This window comes from Rhineura floridana, chromosome 3 (assembly GCF_030035675.1).
Source record: "Rhineura floridana isolate rRhiFlo1 chromosome 3, rRhiFlo1.hap2, whole genome shotgun sequence".
Lineage (NCBI taxonomy): Eukaryota > Metazoa > Chordata > Lepidosauria > Squamata > Rhineuridae > Rhineura > Rhineura floridana.
Genome location: NC_084482.1, coordinates 188,005,644 through 188,022,336, shown reverse-complemented (window position 1 = coordinate 188,022,336; position 16,693 = coordinate 188,005,644). Strand labels below are relative to the sequence as shown.

At 39.2% G+C, this 16,693-nt stretch overlaps 1 protein-coding gene across 1 annotated transcript in view; it reads left to right on the top strand.

Annotated features, from left to right (window-relative positions):
- The window catches only part of PRKAR2A (protein kinase cAMP-dependent type II regulatory subunit alpha), a 129,699-nt gene that overhangs the window by 11,632 nt on the left and 101,374 nt on the right, over positions 1 to 16,693 (top strand). The gene's annotated exons all lie outside the window — the stretch shown is intronic.

Genomic DNA, 16,693 nt, shown 5'->3' with positions numbered 1-16,693 from the left:
TTTTAATGTAGTTTATTTTTCCTTAATCTGATCCAAGTGGTATTCTGATTTAAAAAATTTTGTAATTTGTTTCATGGTGGCATTTCAGGTTATCTTTATTGGGAGTGATGCACTGCAGATAAGGTACTGGTACTTTTGTCTTAACAATGAAAAATCTTCCTCACATTCTGGCCTAAAACGTCAATTTTCAAAAAATTCATGCTTTTGCAGGAACTTTCCATGAATGAAAAGCCATGTGAAAACAAAAAAGGCCTTGAAGGGACAGGTTGATTACTATTATTTTATTCTGCGTGCCAGATGCTTCCCATTTGCCTTAAGCATGCCTGCAACTCAAGTGGCTTCAGAGAGCAGGGATTGCCAAGGCCATCAGTCTTGGGGAGGATGCTGGGAGCTGCAAAATATGTGGCTGCCTTTGTTGGCTCAACAACCACAGTTAGTGTCAAAAGAGCCACATGAGGCTCCTGAGCCAGAATTTGGGCAACCCCCTGGGAATGAGCTTTTTAAAGTCTAGGGCTTGCTGTCCTGCTGATCAAAAGGAAAACATTGGTTTTGCTTTTAACCAGAGTTTACATGTGAACCAGGGGAACTCCGGTTACTTTTCCAGCCATTCCTAGCTTTGTGTCTCCAGATGTAAAGTTGGACTACAATTCCCATAATCTTTATCCATTCACCATACATGCTAGTGATCATGATATTCAACAACATCTGAGATCAAGGTTGGGAAAGGCTGATGTAAAGGCTAAATTATAGTTTTAAAAAGCCAGGAGAGGGAATTACATGAACCAAAGCTGAGGCTTGTCCCCATGGTGCTAAACTATGGGTTCATATAATGCATGAAATGGGCCTACACGTAATTTCAGTGCCACTTGCTTCCAAGTATGCATAGGATTACCCTCTCAATTTCATTAATGTTTTTTGAGGCAAATGAAACTGTTGGAGGGGATATTGATAAAGAGTTAAAAAGACAATTCATAATGCTAGGATGAAAATACAAATGTCAAAGTAAAAAAATGTGGATAACTTTAAATCAAAAATAAGAGTGCCAAAAATTAATTGGATAAATATGGCTGCAGAAATTGATTAATTAATTAAAAATTAATTGGATAAATATGGCCTCAGCAAACATGGGTGTTTCCTTCATTATTTTCTTCCCTTCTGAATAATTATGTTTGGTCTATTTTGCATATGAAGACAACAGTTCATGTTCAGCAGCATTGGCCCTTAACATCTACAACTTGTGCTTTTGTGACTGCTTGACAGTCACATATCTGACCAGTAGGTTAAGGTCTTATTTACATATATTGACATTTTAATCTTTTCTGTTGCTTCAGTTTGTTAGCTGCAGTGTATTTGTGACAGCCTGATGCAGTGTTATGAAGACATGTCAGTTGTGGAGGATTATAGTGTATTTTTGTATACTTTGTCAGATGTATGGCAGATTTGCTTCTGACACGTGAAAATCTGTGTCAAAATAAACTGGTTAGTTTATAGTGCAACACAAGACTCCTTGTAATGTTATTTTTGAAGGCAGTATATTTTTGCATTATATCAAGTGGTCTGTGATGAGGGCACTGCATTTCTTTTCTTTTCTTTTGGTTTCTTTTCACTGACTTATTCAGGTACCCTGTTTTTCCCTTCTTAAATTTTTCTAGATTCTCATGCACAGTTTACTGAGAGCTGCTTCAGCTGGACTTTGGCAGATGACTGCTTTTTTTGGTTGTGAGGGATGAGATCATCATGAGTTTGTGTGCATAGATGTGTATAGCTTGATGTAGGTTAAATTGACAAAATGTATATTTGGGAAATCAAGGTTCTCTTTTCACCACCCCAAATTTGATCATAGCGCTACTCTGGGAAAGTATTCAAAATTCTGGACATTAGGTTGTTTTTTTTTTGAAGTGACAGTTCTCTGAATATGCTAGGTTCCTGAAGTGCATGAGATACTAAGCTGTTTTTGCATGATGGTATCATGCCTTAATCTCTACTTTTATTAGAACAGCTAAGATATCTATGGTTTATGTAAGATAGTACGCTGTCTTGCTGCTAAATACAAAATTACAAACAAATAATTGCTGCTGTTAGCTGAAGAGTTTGGATACTAACCAATTTTATAAAATGCCATCCACACACACACTGTTTTTGTGAATGAAAGTTGTAAGATTGGTGTTTCATTTCTTCCCTTCACAGTCAAGTTCTTCTTGGTTGTTTTGCCTTGATAGTGTCATAGCTGTCAAAGTTTCATAGAACTGTAAGAAATCTGGGACAAGATGTTTCACTGGGCATCTTAAAGTGGGGTTTTTGAGGTCTTTTGAATCATAAGAAGAATGCTGCAACTTTGATAAAAGCATCTTTGTTAAAACTACAGTAGGGCCCCACTCATACGGCGGGTTATTGTACTATTGAATATAAGGAATCAATGTCATTTAGTTTCCCCTGCTCCCCCGAAAAAAAAGCTGGTCAGCATTTACTGTCACTTTATAATCTGGAATATTAGGTGAAGTTTTAGTTAGCTTCTTATTTTGTAATGTAAAAGAAATGTTACACTAATATTCTGGACTGTTTTCTAGTGAAGTGGCATTGAATATGTGTTTGCTGCATTGATATCTGTGGTGATTAGTATGTATGGTGTTCCCTATTACTGAAGCAGCTGGCGATCTTCCAGTTTCTAAAGGGTTTAAAATAGATATTCCTCAAAATCCTTCTTGGCCTTGCTTGTTTTTTTTGTCTTAATGCCAGAATAGATGTGATTTGATTTGCTCACTGCTGTTTTTAACTATATGCGTTATATGTGAGTTTGTGTTAAACCAGCTTTGCATTTATCCCAGTGTTCTCAAACATTTTGAACCTGGGACTTCTTTTCAAGCATGCTGCCTGCTCAACTCCTCAATGCAGCATTGCCATGCGTTCCACAGGTGACTGTGCGGAGATTTTTTCATGCCGTTGTATACAGATAGCCTGATGCTGCATCTAATTAGGCTGCAGCTGGCTTCTTTTGCCCCCCTCTTAAAATCTTGTCCAGAGAAACACAAGAAGGTACCAGCTGGGTTTTTTAAGCCAACTTCTTCCCAAATCACTTTGGGGCAGGGAGCAGATAGGATCCTCTGTTATGGGGCATTCAATCCACCTCAGGATTCTGTCCTTCCCTTTAACTTTTCACACCCCCTTCAAGTACTGTAAGCTCCTCAACATGTTCTGCCTCACAATTTGTTAACCACAGAATTTGTTTTGTGGGTAGGGCAAGTAACAATTTTTCTATTCAAACTGTCCTGTCCCTTAGGTATACATGGACAGACAGCTTGGCAGGCCTTTTGTGTGGTGATGGTGGAGTCAGGATTTGTGGGGAGGGGGACTGAAGGTTAGAATGACAAGTTGATACATTGAAAACTGAAATACGTGTAATTAAATGTGCAAACATTTAAACATTGCCAAGTCTAGACTTATTTTTTATTTAGGAAGGAGTACATTTCCTACCTATTACGCACTTGGGGAGAATACTGCTTGCTTGTGTTTCACTCGCTATAAAGTCAAAAGGGCTAGCAACTTGCTTTTTAAAATTAAAATGGAACATTCAGAATTGGGCTTGGGAATGGCTCTTCATCATTGCTATGGTCCTGAAGCAGCCATTCACAAATCAGCTCATCAGAGCTGAGTGCCCTCTGCACTCTGGCAAGCAGTTAATTTCCACTACAGTTTTTGAGCAGGTAAGAAATAAAAGTGTCTTCCAAGCTGCAGGGAAGCTTCCACATTTCCGTTCTCCATATCCCCTACGAATGAGAGAGACCCCTGTCTCTCCCCCAAGCTTTTGGTGCATGCCAGAGGATGCTGGGGGTGAGATTGATGGTGACCATCTATCTGACTAGAGAGCCATGTCAGCATTTGTGCCCTCCCGCCCTTCAGATTAGACGTTTCTTATGCCAGCAGCCAAGAATTGTATGTACTGCAAAGTTGAGATTTACCTTGTAGTATCTTGAACTTGTGTTGGTCTGAGGGTTTTATTCATTGGCATTTTTTAAATATATGAGTGTGTGGTGGCGATCAGCTAAAGGGATTTCTAAACATGGTGTATTCATGCTCCTGTTCCTAGCGTCTTGGCTATGCTAATATCTATTTCTTTCTGTATCACTCCATCAGTTTACATGGTGCATTAGTTATACTTGAGGTGATTTATTATGTTATCTTTTCAAGAGCTTCTGAGGAAATGTGTTCAGGGTCAGACCAAAGATCCACCTAGTGAAGCATTTTCTCTCTAGCCATGGTCATTATAATGTATTATTTACAAAGTGTCTAATATGCATTAGGTGCTGTGTATAAATGAACCCCTGTGATTTGTCTCCAGTGTCTGGTAGTTAGAGATGAAAACTTTCTTCAGAGAATATCTCCCCCTTGTGATTTTTAGGCATTGATTGACCTATTTTCAATAAGTTTGTCTAATCTTTTTTATAAGGCCTTTAAGCTAGTGGTGATTATACCTTGTTGCAGTGTTACATATAAATTATGTCTGTCAAGCGGAAAGTATTTTGTTCTGAGCCAAACACCTATTAGATTGATGGCATATCCATGACTTTGTGTTCTAACAGAAAATATATTTTCTTGTATTCACTCTTTCAAACTCTTTACATGTCTACCATGTTCTTCCATAGCCATTCCTCCCCCCATGGGCTGGATCCATAGTTTCCACAGGTAGAAAACGCTGCCCATGGAATGCCTCTGCCGGAAGAAGGGGTTGGAAGTAATTTTTGTCTCTTCCTCCTTCCTCTAACATCCCTCTATGCCCCTTGCAAAATTGTTCTAAGAGTTGGGGGGGGGGACCCTTTGGAACAATGTGGGAAGTAGCAATGGAGCTGCAGTGGGGAGGAGTAATCAGTAAAAACACCTCCACCTCTGCTTGGATATAAGAACACAGGAGCCTGCTAAATCAGGCCAGTAGTCCATCTAGTTCAGCATCCTGTTTTCACAGTGGCCAACCAGATGCATATAGGAAGCCCACATGAGCACAAGAATGCCTCCCCCTCCTGCAGTTTCCAGCAGTTGATATTCAGAAGCATACTGCCTCTGACCATGGAGGAAGAGCATAGCCATTTTGGCTAGGAACCATTGATATCAGTTGCTTCCATGAACAGAAAGAGCTTTTTTGTTTGTGGAAAGGACATTCCAGATCTAACCTCATATAAGCAACAGCACATATACACAGAAATGTTTTTCCTCATGCATGAGTTCATTGCAAATCAATTTTTTCCATTGCTATCTATCCCTTACTTTGGAATGTGTACTATAGCCTGGTTTCACATCATCCTAAACTATGGTTTAGGATGAATGTGTGAGCTTGTAGGCTCCCAGGAAGAAGATTGCATCTCTTTTGTTACTCCCTGTTCATTGTTCTGCTGTACTGAGCTGAGCAAAGCCTTGGTTTGGCTGTGTATCATTCAGACCTAGGGTCATAGTTTTTTTTAGGTCTCTGTTGGTTAGCCATGAGCAGTAACCAATATTGATCTTGAAATGTGTTTCTGGAACCCAACTGCCTCCATCTTCTGCTTACTTTCTCTGGCCTGCTAAAGATTGAGTTTCCAGTTGTGATTTAACTTTAATTTGTATATTACCTTTCCACAAAAATGGTGCTCACAATATACAAAATGCAAAAAACCCACAACACAATGTAATAAAATAGGGTTGAATCCAACAAAGTCTTTGTGTGAGTGGAACTTCTCATCCCCACATGCCCCCTGCACCTCCCCAGATCTTCTCTGGAGGTTTGGGAGACCCTTGAGAGCAGATTGGGGAAAGAGAGGGAAGGGAGGGGAAACTCCAGTGTATGAGCAGACATCATTCCTCTTGTGCAAATTACTTCATTAAATACAACCCATGGTATCAACAATGGACATTAACTGTATTTATTTAGTAAGCCCTCCCTGTTGAAATTTTGGTACCTACTGAAGTTTTTTTATTCCAGCAGGCATTTAAAATCATTTCTGATTTTATAGTTTTTAACTGATTTTCTTTGTTGTATTTGCTGAGTTTGATGTACAGTGTTTAGAGACTATTGTAATAAAGTGGTACAGTATATGTATTGTTGAAATAAATAAACAGTTCATTTCAAGATATAATTGTCATGTTTCGGTAACATTATTTTTCAATAAAATAATATTTATTATTTCTATCAAATAATAATATAACTCTGACTAGATATTAAATAACCAACATACAAAAACACCAACAGCAACACAGTAATGGGAGTTTCCAAGAAACTAACAACTGTTTGGCATTCTGCCTCATGTGAAGGTTTCCCCACCATCTCTCAGCTGTCCTTATGTGCTGTATTATCACTTCTCTACAGTGGCATTCTACATAATTTTTTTAAAAATAATTTTATTTCTTGAAAGGTAAATCTACAAACTGTCATGTTTCAGGCCAGGCCCAGGTTGCTAAGGATCTACAGCAAGTCTCGCAAGCAGTCCAGGGATTGGGCACACTGCTAGCAGTTGAGGCAAGGTCAAGAGGCAGCTCACAGTCTGGCAGTAATACAGGCAAGGTCAAGGTGCAGGACAGGTAGGAAGACGTTCCAGCAGCTCTCCCAGCCTTGCATTGAGGCTTTTAAACCAGAGCTGCCAGAACCGCACCCAGGGCCCAGCTGAAAGAACCTTAGAGGTCCAAGGAGTCCGCTGCAGCCAAGCACATCACTTGACTGTGAGGGTGTTGGTCTGCCTTTTGAGGTACCATCACTCCTGGGGGCATGGATTTTTTCTGCCTCTGCTTCAGAGGCTATGCTCCCCTTTTGCAGGGAGAGAACCCTGCCACTCTCCCCAGGGGGTCCTGGGTCCCCCTCAACCGTTCTGGGCTGTTCCTGAGTGCTGCCAGTTTGTTCTGGGGGCTCTCTATCCTCCTCGGCCAGATCTTCCTATGAAGAGGAGTCATCTGGCATGGGCATGACACAAACACACATACAAAAGGAAATGTCACAGGAGCTGAAAGGCTACTTGTACAACAAAAAACTGAATTGAAAAAAAGATGCAGAAAATAGTGAAGAAATAAAACTAGTCATTTTACCTAGCAGATGTAAATTCATCACTTGGGTCCTACATTGATACATGTATTTCAAATTCTAATAAGCAGTAATAGAGTTTGAAACCTTAACAAATAGCATTTAAATGCCACTTTGTTGTATAGTAGTTGTGACTTTGTCCATATATATTGTTGTTATATGCCTTCAAGTTGATTATGACTTCCGGCGACCCTATGAATCGGCAACCTCAAATAGCATCTGTTATAAACTACCCTGTTCAGATCTTGTAAGTTTAGGTCTGTGGCTTCCTTTATGGAATCCATCCGTCTCTTGTTTGGCCTTCCTCTTTTTCTACTCCCTTCTGTTTTTCCCAGCATTATTATCTTTTCTAGTGAATCATGTCTTCTCATTATGTGTCCAAAGTACGATAACCTCAGTTTCATCATTTTAGCTTCTAGTGATAGTTCTGGTTTAATTTGTTCTAACACCCAATTATTTGTCTTTTTCGCAGTCCACGGTATCCACAAAGCCCTCCTCCAACACCACATTTCAAATGAGTTGATTTTTCTCTTATCCGCTTTTTTCACTACCCAACTTTCACATCCATACATAGAGATCGGAAATACCATGGTCTGAATGATCCTGATTTTAGTGTTCAGTGATACATATTTGCATTTGAGAACCTTTTCTAGTTCTCTCATAGCTGCCCTCCCCAGTCCTAGCCTTCTTGATTTCTTGACTATTGTCTCCATTTTGGTTTGCAGTTCTTGAGGGGTTTAAATTCAAATTTAGGCTGGCAGATTGCAGATCTTGGGGGGCTTAAATATTTAAGCTTTTAATTTTTAATCTCTAATTTTTAGGATTTTGATTATGTCTATATGGAATGTACTTGTGTTTGGTTGTAAGTCGCCCAGAGTGGCAGATTAACCTCTGCCAGATGGGCGTCTAATAAATAAATAAATAAATGAATAAAGACTGTGCTGAGGTATTGATAATCCTTGACAAGTTCAATGTCAGCTTTAAAGTTACATAAATCTTCTGTTGTCATAACCCAGTATATTTCATAAAGCTTTTTGCGCAAAGTGCACCTCCGATTTTTTTGGAAATGGTATCCTTGCAACAAACAATCATATGGGCTATTCATCATATTTTTAATCGATTAAACCCCTCATGTCACCTGGCAAAGCCATATTTGTAGTGAGAGTAAAGTCACTTGCCAACGTTTTCTGAATAATATATTCTATTGCATATCAGTTACACTATCGTATTGGTAAAGCGGGATTAGGCACCCTATGCTTGAGAGCACCCAGTCTGCCTCTTCTCCCCCTCCCCAGTACATTCCAGCACCAGCGTCCTTTTGAAGGTGATTGTTGCTTGAAGAAGTAGCCAAGCACTTGTTGGCAAGCAGTCTATCTCTCCTTGCCTCTGTTTCTGCCTTGGAAAGGCAAAAATTTACTGAAAAACACAAAGTAAAAATACTGACCCAGATCAAAACACAGGCTCGTGGGAAATCCACATACTGCTGGAGGAAAATCCTTTGACAGAGATATTGGTCACTCACCTGCACTGTCTGGATGTGTGTTGTGATTCTTCTGAATGGGAGGAAGATGAACTGCTACCTGGTTCGGATCTGTGGTGGGCGCTTGCAATGTAAATAAATCCTGGATGGAGTGACAGGTGGCATTGGCTGCACCATGTGGGTGCTTGCTGGCACTAGCAGTGCTGGGTGGGGTCCTCCAGTGGTGTGTTGAACAGGGAAGTGACCCTTGTAAGCTCTGGAGCTGTTGGCCGGTGCTTAACCATGCTGATCTCTGACATTGGGTCTGCCATGAAAATATTCTCAAAACATTTAACCTCATAGCGAGGTTTGTCTTAAGCAAATACAATGTTAAGGTGAAGCAACAGTTACTTTCATGTACAAGGTATAGTCCACAGAACAGCATTAGTCAGCACACTGCTTAACAAGTCCAGGCTGGGGGTGAGACATTTCCCCTCTTTCTGTTTTTATGAATAGCAAAACAAAGGTTACATAATGCATTTAACCCTGTTGAACTGAGTAGAACAATTCTGGAAGCTATTTCAATATGTTTTCCACAACAATAGTTTAATATATTGTTGTCTTATGTATATTATATACATAAGGGGTATACCTTATACTAATGTAGACAACTATTTCACACTGAATGTTGGCACAGATAATTCTGGGAGATACTTGTTTTTCAGGGTGTTACTTTCATTGATATCAGTGGTCGTATTTTTCAATGTTTTATCATTTTGTTACTTCCACAGTGATCTGTCAATTATTCAAGATCCCAGTAATGTTGTAGGGCCAAGCCACTTCTAATACAGTTCACCTTAGAGTGAACAAGACTGAAATTCTCCGTTTCTTTTTCATAGAAATTCACTGAACGTAGGAGCTGTTTTAGTGTTGTAGAAGGCTGTTATTGAGCCATAGACATTTGCCATCAGTAATGATCCCCATTGTGACAATGTGATCAAAAGATACCTTGATCTTTAAATGTGCAAACAGGATGTCTATTTCATAGAGTGTAATTTTCCTTCTGTATGATATTGATGGGCACTAGATGGATAAACTGGCACCAACTTTTTCTAGAATGATAGCAGGAAATGTGTGGGTGCGTTCAAATTTCTCTTGGCATTTCACTGACTGTATGAAGCCCACTTACAGAGCAATCCAAGTAATGGGAAGCCGGCGGAAGAGGAGGTGGCAGGAAGATCTGTGGCATCAATTGCTGTTTGGAAGCCTCTGGCCCGGATGAACATCGGCTCAGCCGGGAGTGGCATGCAGGCTCCAGAAAGTAAAAGCCAGCTCTCACAAATACCCCTACCATGGAGTAAGAGCTCTCCATTGACTTCCATTGTAATTATTTTCTTAGACTGACTTTTTTCTCAGCTTAACTTTGGCCTGGATTGGGACTTACAGCAGCCCTCTGGGTTTTAGCTAGCCAAATTGGATATAAGGCAAAGCTTTGCTAGTTCTGCATTGATGAGGTGCAGAATTCTGGCCTCATCCTCATCTCCATCTCTTATGAGGGTCTTTGAAAAGATTGGCTAGTATAGACTTGTGCTTTGCATGCTAGATCTTCTCCACCATAAGACTCTGCTGCTGTGGCTTGGCTTGGCTACTGATCCCCTCCAGGATATATGCACACATGACAACTGTTAGTTCAACCATGGGATTCTTTGGGCATCTCCATTACTGAACTTTATGGTGCTACTCTCTGGCTTGATGTAGCCCCTGATGTTCATTAGGCACTATGCTCTGGATGTTTTGTGCTTGTGTGGATGCATCATCTAAATGGTCTGTGCTGAGCTCATTGGTTACTTGAAGCCACTTGCTCAATCTCCAGGTATTCTGGTACTCTCCAGAATACCGTAAGGACTGTCTGAACCTTTATATCCTAGCTTGATCACAGAGTTCATCTGGAAGAGTCATTTCCCCATGTTACAGAGGTCCAACTAGCTTCATCCACTAGTTTGACACTTTGTGTCATTGGTCCCATGCTGTGGAATACTCTTTCAGTGGAAATTCAGCAGTCATCCTCACTGCTAACTTTCAGATGTCTCTTGAAAACCTTTTTATGCTGACATGCCTATTCAGTTGTTTACGTCTTCTTAGGATTAGCCAGTCACTTTACTGGTTTTTTACTGATTGTTTTTATGATGTTTTGTGTTTTGTTGTATTGTGCAGTGCCTTGATATTTTATGAATTGGTGGTACATAAATATGTTTAATAAATAAATAAAACAATGTAAATATGTGAGATAGTGCAGAGACCAAAGAGAGATGCTTAATTAAGCAAATGCTTTGTTTTTACAGTTTTGTTCATGCCTAGGTTAAGCCTTGCAGGGCTCTTGTGGAGAGTATTCATGCTATGCAATCTTGGTTTGCACCCCTCCTAATTGGATGAGTTAGCCAAATTGATCATGGGCAACTTGGCTCTGTATTCTTACTTTGAGCAAAATCTGTTTGAATGATCCAGAGTGAAAGAAGTAGCTCAAAGTATAGGTTGCCATGCTGAACATGTCTGCTACTTAACATTTCTTCTGTGAAAAAGTTTCAACTCCAGTGGCTCATCAGCAAGATAAAATATAAAAAAGCTGCATTTTTTAAACTAAAGGTACAAAATCCAGAAACCTGTCCCAAGCAATTGTGCAGATGCTTTTCATCTTAGTAGAGCTTATGTACTGTTTTTTCCTTGGAGGATTGAATCTAGAAGTAAAATTATGGAATTCCTCATTCACATTGCATAACCAAACCTTGCATCAAACTTGTCTTCTGTGCTGTAGTCAAAACTGCCTGTCATTTATTTAACCATTGTTGTGAGGAAAACAATGCAAAGAATTGAGTTACAAAGCAAAGTATTTCATGACCTCTGATTCCATTTTTTAACCTATCAATATTCTTAATACGAAACTAGTTTAAGCTGACTTTAATTTTCCTTGCATATTTACAACACAGAGGTCATTTTCATGTCCACCAACATTAGTCATTTTGTCTGTTTTATTTATTTCTGCGATTTATTTCTGCGATTTATTTATCGCCCATCTGGCTGGAAACCGAGCCACTCTGAGCGATGTACAAAGTCATAATATATAAGTATCACAACATCAAAACAGCAATAAAACTAAAACAACAGGTAAAGGTCACCACAACAAAGTTCAACAAAGCTTCTGGCCTGTATAGTCCACAAGGTGCGTCATTTGCGAAACCAAAAGCGACATCTCCTCTCACTCTCAGCATCCAGCATCCAGCGTAGCAAACAGCAAGAGGCGGCACAAACAGGCCCCACGAAGACGCGACCAACAGGAAAGTTCTCCCCGAGAAGCCAAAAGCAAAGGCGATGAGAGGCAAAACGCGGCCGACACAAGGCGAAACGAGCAAGGCCAGCACGGCAGGACAACGGAGGCTGCATAATAATGCCTCGGCTGCAGTGCTTCTGTCTTGATGGGTCTCCTGGCACGGCACTGAGGAGTGGGTTGCAGCTCACATTTAGAGACACTCAGGCCTTGTTTCTGTCTATCTGCTGTGGCCAATAATCTCTGGCCAGCACAGTCAATCACAATAATCCTTATGGTTCCACACATATTCTAAGTGTGTTGTACATGAACACGGAATAGAGATATGTGAACTATGAAAATCTTAAGATGGCAGAAGATTCAAACAGATGTCTTCCCTAATTACTTACAAAAAAGTTACTAGGACATCGTCCATAAGGCAATCAAATAACATTTTTTCTTTACATTTTATTTATTTATAAATGTATACCTTTATTTCATCTAAAAACACTTGTAAAATGGTTACAAGTAAAAAAAACCATGCAGTAAACCATTAAAAATTCAGGAAAAAGAAAGGTCAAGTATTGCAAAAAAGACATCTTAATTTCCTACATACACCTGGTGGAACACAGAGGTTTTCAGCAGGCATTTAAAAATTAAAACAGAAGGCGCCTGCTTCAGAAGGCCCATTTGGTCTTTGGGACAACTTGATGCATTTTGGCTGAGATCTGTGGGCTGTGTGCAGTGTTTGTGGGAATCTGGGCCTTTCTAGACCCATGTTTCAAGTGCAATTCATGCCAGAATGTGTTCTCATAGGTCAAGATTGATATGGAATGAGGGGCTGCAGCTAGAAAAGAAAACTGTTTTCTCCATGTGTGGGGGCATAAATATTTTCTGTTCACGTATGGGGCTCTTTGAATCATGGCCCTTGGTTTTTTCAGTGCTTAGCTCTATAGTACGATTCAGAAATTATTGGTGGGTTTTGCTGTAGTGCAGTTCTACTCTTCTGATGGCCAAATCTGTTTCCTTAAGTACTTATTTTTGTTTATGTAAAATATTAACCTTTCATTTTCATTTTGAAATCACAAGGTATTGCAGAGTGTAAAACACATTAAAATTACAATACAAAATAAAACATCCACTAGGTATTAATTGCCCAGGTAAATATGGAGGCTATAATTGGGTGATTGCATCAGCCTGTTTGCTTTTTCTACTTGCTTTGGAAATGCAATACAAAATTGACTGCTTGCAGTTAGTTACTGAGGGTGATGGCAAACAGTATATTAGATGCAGATGGGATCAGAAAACTGCTCCAGGATATTAAAAGTTTAATTTTCTGCCTGCCCTCTGGCTCCTGATATTACATTATTTAAATACACTATCAATTTTTCAGCTGGACATTTATTATAAAGCCTTCTGAGCAATTGCCAATATCCAGTGTCTAGCAATAACATTCACACTGCTGTATGGCGATGGCGATGGCAAGATTCCAAAGGCACATTTCAGACATCTTCTGAATACTGAAGCATACAATGTTCAAAACTGTGGATTCCTTTAACGTAGGACTGCAATTAGTCTGAAAGAATTTTAGTTGATTAATCATATGAGTTTTAATTGATTAAATGGATTTGCAGCAAAAAGGATATATTAAATGGGTGATGTACATTTCTTAGCAGGTATTATCTGGGGGCATTCTGCTGCTTTGAGAGAATACTCTTAAGGTAGTGCTTGCATTTTGTTTTAAAAAATCTGCTGCCTAACTAGTCAGGGACTTTTTGGTTGATTACAAGTATTTTTTAAAATTGATTTAACTGCTTAAATGTTACAACTGTACCATAAACACAACATGCTCAAAATGATTTTAAAACTGTGTCAGTGGTGGGCTAGGAAAATTTATGTTCATCGTTATACTAGAACCCAAACAGGCACTTTTGCCCATTGTGTAAATAAAAAATGTATGCCTTGTATATAATTGTAGGTACATAAAGGGAAATTACTGTAGACACTTTGTTTCATGACATGCTATAAAAGTGACTTCAGTGCTTGTTAAATAGATGTTACACTCCCTACAGTACCTCAGCTAAGATTGTACAATGCAGAAAAATGTCTTTGCTCTTTGTAAATAGCAATATATTTGCCAGTAACAGTTGTTAATTTGAAAGTGGACAGTGTGACACTTTCAGAATTTTTGAGTGTTCAATAAATGTAACTTTCTACTAGTACGTGTAGGACTAGCTGGTATACAAAGCATGCTATAGACAGGATACTGTTTCAAAGAGGAAAATGGCTTAAAACAAACTACAAGAATCCATAGTGGATGTGCTTGCATGTAATGCTAAACCATGGTTTAGTGCTATATCCACATGCAGGAAGGAAGCTGCTGCACACGTACAGTTTGCACATGTCCCCTTCTCTTCCTGTGTGCCAAGGAGAAAATTTTGGCAGAGTTTAATTTTACCTTCCACAGAGCTTGTCATGTCTAACCAGAGATAATGGATTAAAGCAATTAATTTAACAAAACAGTTTCATAACCCATGGTTTTAAGGTGGCTTGTTTAGAAACCACCTGGAGTTTATGTTGCATAGCAAGTGGAGCTTCATGGAAACTGTGCCAAAGTCGTCATCCTGGCCTTGTGGGAGGAGGAGAGGGAAGGGAGCATGCAAACTCAAGGCTCAACAGCACCAATAAACTTAATAAAATATAATTAAAACATCAATAATAAAACAGCAGCAATACAGTTAGGCAAAAATAATCTGATCATGACCTCCAAAGGCTTGGAAAAACAGCTAGATTTTACTATATGACAGAAACCCAGGAAAGTTGTGGTAATAGACAAGTATGTTGTATATACTTAGCTTTTTGTGGGTGTCTTCTGACAACAAGAAATTTTAGGCGTAGAGCTCTGAGGGATGAACAAGATTCATATGACATAGAACGGAATAGCGTTGTTTGAACTTGCTTGTCTTTTTGCTTTCACCCAGAGTACTGAGTGCAACTGAAAAATTTGCTATTGCAAAAAGAAGAGCAGCTCTTCAGCAAAATTTCATTGCTGTTGGCAGAGCTGTGTATTTTAATTGAAAATGGTGTGAATTGGCTGGACTGTTTGGTATTTGGGAGCTGCCTAACTTCTCTTCAGATTTTCTCACTCTCTTCAATGTCTGCATTTGGATATTCATCAAGCTGTTGGAATGTGGGAACCACTTGACAGTCATGGTCACTCACACTTTTTTATCTGTTCATGATATGACTTTCAGTACTGCGGTTTTCTCACATTTCCAAACAAGTTGAGCTTCTGGTTGGCCTCTCCCAAACAAACCATGAGCAGTAAATCAAAAAGAAACATTAGTTACAAAGTGGTTTGTTTGGAAGCAAACCTGGGTTCACATGCAAGCCAAACCACGGCTTAGTTCGGGTAATGTGGCAGCAGTAGGACTGGGGAAGAATCAAAGCAGCTGCAATTTTCATTCTGGGTACCTGCACATTTGTTGTTCTTGCTAAGCCACAGTGTTGCTTAGCATTTTGTGCAAAGGGGGCCAACGTATAGAATTGCAAATGTGTTGGATTTGGAATTTCCAGCACTTGTGTGGTGAACTTGGGCAACTTGGTTAACCTGTTTACTACTTGTCTTCTCTATGTGGCTGACTGACTGCATTTGTCACACCAGATTAATATCTCAAGTATAATCATATGAATAATGCATGTTACAGTAGCTGCTGGTGAAAGTTGGTTTGCATCCCGTTGCCATTTGGAGATTTCAGACTTCAGAGGTGTTATTGGATGATCTGTGCTTGGTCACTTCAGTAGTTCACTCGGGGGGTGGGTGGGGGAAATCATAGTGCAGTGGTAGACCTCATGTTAATTATGTATAAACATAGGAACCAGACCATTGGTTCATCTAACTCAATATCGTCTACACTGACTGGCAATGTCTCTCCACGGTTTTGGATAAGTTTTTCCCCCCAGTCCTACCTGGAGATGTGGGGCTTGAACCTGGGACCTTTTTCATGTGTTCTATCACTGAGCTACCAGTTTAATTAAAAAGTGCCTGATTCAGTCACTCTTAAATTGATATTCTAGGTAAAAGTGCTGGGAAAGAACCTGCCTTGTATACTGAAGGGATGTTGTGAGATAGGCAATTGTCTTGACTCAGAAAAAGGTGGTTTCTTGTGGTCTAGCAAGCATGAATAAAATCCTAGTATATATCTCTGCCTTAAATGTTTATGTATATGTAGTGTTAGTACTAATTGAAATGGACACTATTAGATAGGATCAAAAGTAGGCATTGAAAGAAATGTGTAATTTTTTTTCTCTTCAGTTTAACACTTCAGCATACTACTGTCAAGCGTCCTTAAGTGTTCATTTACATGAAGTTGATATGTTTTGTCTTATTTGACAATAACAGCTGATTTGCAAGTGTATTCATGTATTTCATATTAGCATAATTTAGTATTTTCCACACACATTTCCTCATTTGGTATTGTTGTTGAACAACATTTTTTAAGCAAACAAACTTCAACAGTATGAAAAGAATGTTGGTTGTTTTTCAGAAGTGGCTCTTAAATTTACATATCTACAATAAAATGAAAATTATTAAAGTGCCCTTATTTTATTAAATGTTATCAAATAAAAGGTGGTTTGGATGATGATATACCATGATATTTACTAAGAGACCTCCTTTTTATTTAATAAGTTGTTCTGGAACCCATAGATCCTGATTGCTGATTTAATGTAATGCCAAACAATGCTCTGGTCATGTGAGAAAGAGCCATGTGCTTGTCTCCCTCTCTCTGTTCACTTTGTGTACTCCACTTCAGTTAGTTTCTTCTAGGTTTGACAAAACCATAATTTGATGGTATGTCAGAGCCAACAAAGTGTGGTTTGCATTTGCCGTCTAAAC